Source organism: Acomys minous (assembly GCF_964271855.1).
Source record: "Acomys minous genome assembly, chromosome: 9".
Taxonomy (NCBI): Eukaryota; Metazoa; Chordata; class Mammalia; order Rodentia; family Muridae; genus Acomys; species Acomys minous.
In genome coordinates, this window is record NC_140490.1 from 12649225 (window position 1) to 12652421 (window position 3197).

Below are 3197 nucleotides of genomic sequence, written 5' to 3' on the forward strand. Positions count from 1 at the left end.
GCCAGGAGCTGACAACACCACGTTGCTTTGGCCTTACTTGCTTGAAAGAAAGCCTCTTCTTTGTCCTGCAGTGTAGACTGCATTTGCAGACTTGCTTTCTGGGTGCCAGGTCCCAAGCCTGAACACAAGGCAGCTGCTTTGCCCTAAAAGGAAGGTGTTTTGCTGGTGGCCTGTTGCTGTCGCTGCTCAACACAAGACCTCTCCAGCCTGAGCCATGATTTGCATTCATATTGGACCACACTTGATTTATGACATCCCATTTCTGACAGCATCGATCCTTCCAGCTTCTGGACTTGGTGCTGACTCCTGAGATGAGTTGGATTCTTGTATTCAGGCCCTCTATCACATTTAAAGGCCTGATTACAGGCTCAGGAATGAAGCCCATCCATTTCTACTAATTTAATCACCAATTCAATTTGGAATCTGTACTCATGTCTCCATTTGAGTTGTTTGCACCCTTGATTAGATGCTATAGTTCAATTTCCAACTCACATTAAGGTTCCTTGAGTCTTGTTTTTTAAAAATTCTAGATGTGTAAAAAAAATATCATAGAAAGGATGTGTCTAAGATGAGTTGGTGGTACATAGCACTGATGCCAACATAGATTTTCATCCCAAAATAAAATAAATTATCTCAAAGTATAAACCCTCAAAAAATAGTATTAATAAGTAAAATACCTAGAGTACTCACCCTAAAGCCTCAGCACAGACTGAGTTTTTTTTTTATAGTCCCTAGAACAGCTAGTGAATAAAGACACCTGAGCATTCCAGCTGAGCAGTTAGTACATTTTGATGAGAGCTCATGAGCTCAGCTTCCCGGGGAAGTCTGTACTGGGTTTTCCATATCTTGTCCACAGTGGTTGTGACAAGGGTATCTTCCCTTGCAATAAAATATGCCCAGCGAGTTTGAGCCAGTGCAGCTGCCAGGCTTTGCAATTGCCCTTGAAAAATGAACGCTCGTGAGCCTTGTGTTGTTGTCCAGCCATATTTAAAGCCACTCTGTCCTGCAGTTTCAAAGCTGGCACGCTATGCAAGAGGCGCTTTTACAAGAGAGTGCGTGGGCTGCTCTAGATATCTATATTTACAAACCTAGAATGAGACACGGAATCCTCACTGCCGAGTCTCGCCAAAGCTTCTACTGTTCACTTTGTCCTTGTGGTCCCTCTAGTCATCGACCTACCAAAAATGAACTAAGTGGCATAGTGGGCAAGATACTCTCCTGTCTTCAGCCTGTAAGCCAGGCAAACGCATTGCCTTCAGAAAGCCTACACTCTAGTGTGGGAATAGAGGCAGAAGGAATAATAAGCACCTGCTATACAGGCTGTGTGTATGGCACCCAGTTGCTAGGGAACTCGTCATACGGTGTGAGCAAAAGGCTTTTTCTCACAGACCATAGCCACCAGGAGATGACCAGCCTTTGCAGAACAGGATCAAAAGCCACCTTTAACAAGAAACAACTAGCCTTCAAAATCCATGGATTCAACCAACCACGCATCAAAAATATTTAGAGGCAAAACGTTTCCTTCTATGAAGCATGCCCTGGCCTGTTACTTTCTGCTTCATCAAGTGTCTAGAATCAACAAACAACGATGCAAAGAATCTCTGGAAAAGTCAGCCAAGTGATTCCTCCCCTCGAAGTTGTTCTCTTGGGTACTTCGGTTACATCCACAGAAAGCTGAGTGCCGTGGGGTGATTTGTGGAGCTATAGCCCCACAGGTGCATCTGGTAACCAACGCCTGAGGAAAGAAGAGAGAAGTAATGACATGCAGCTGGGCAGGACAGTGACACCCAGCATCTCTCCTACCACCCAAGACAACTAAAATAGCTTAGAAAAGATCCCCATGGGTCCTTTTAGAATAGAAAAGGACCTGGATTGAAGATGTAGTGAGGGGTGTGTGTGTGAGTGTGTGTGTGTGTGTGTGTGTGTGTGTGTGTGTGTGTGTGTGTGTGTGTGTGTGTTTTCAGAGGAGGTGTGGTTGCAGGTCTGATCATCTAACAGAGTGGAACAGCTTTTGGAATCACTCCACTAGCAGGTGCAGCCGGGCAGCTCACTCCCTGTGCCTGTGCACCACAACTCAAGCTGGATCAAGCAATATCAGCAACATCGGACAAACCTGAAGAAAAGGGCCACAGTCCCACTTTCTCAGAGGAGCATGGGAGGCCAGAAGGAAACCCCAGCACATACCTGCTGCCCTGAGGTCAGACATAAAAGGGGGACTTCTCATGAGGACATCAGCCGGCTAACAGCTACATTGGTGCCACACAAGGCTAAGAGGAGAGTCTTGAAGCCTCCTGAGAAAACTTCTGGGCTATGTGTCTTGCCTCTGGAGGGCCAGGGTCACAGTCTCTGTATTTGACAGGTGGGAGAGTTGGGCATGGCACACTCACTTACTCACGTATTCACATGACAAACACACAAGCACTCTGTGGTGCCCTCACCACAGTTTCATGTGCACAGTGCTGTGCATCACTGTTATGGATGCTGTCAACTTTTGGTACCACTTACACTTTTACTTACTTAAGACTTTTCTCTACATTAACTTGTATTTTCATTTCACTCTATTCTAACCAATAAAATGTTTGATGTGCTAATCATATCTTTATCACATTACTCATTATGTACATTAAAATAAATACCTATTTATAAACACTAGTTAAAAATGTTTCAGGGGAAGATGAATAACACAGTGCATAAATAGGCTTGCAGCCAAGACTGATACCTAAGTTCAATCCCCAGTACCCACATGATGCAAGCAAGAGAATTAGCTGTTCTCTGACCTCCATGTGCACATGGCATGCACACACACAAAAATACATACATAAAAAATACACAAAATACATAATTTGTTAAGATTTTTGTGTATATAGGTGTTTTGTCTGCATGCATGTTTGTGCACCACATGCGTGTAGTACCCAGAGGCCAAAAGACAGCATTGGACCCTTGGAACTGGAATTAAAGATGGCAGTGAGTTCTGGTTACACAACTGTGGGGTCTTCTATAAGAACAAGAGCCCTTAACCACTGAACCACGACTTCTGCCAATTTAAAAAAAATTTTAAAGAAACAGATTTGTTCTATACTTTTTGAGACAGCCTCTCATAGGCAAGCTGGCTTTGAACTCCTGATCCTCTGCCTCTGTCTCTCAAGTGCCAGAATTATGGGCATGTGCCATCATAACTATCTTCTATTAATTATTAA

General features: G+C 43.9%; 1 long non-coding RNA gene across 1 annotated transcript in view; it reads right to left on the reverse strand.

Annotated features, from left to right (window-relative positions):
* Window positions 1–600: 600 nt before the first annotated feature.
* LOC311605968 overlaps window positions 601–3197 on the reverse strand; it is a 15418-nt gene continuing 12821 nt past the window's right edge. Inside the window, exon 3 of the long non-coding RNA XR_014782133.1 lies at window positions 601–1735. This is a non-coding gene — a long non-coding RNA (uncharacterized lncRNA). The remainder of the gene's footprint in view (window positions 1736–3197) is intronic.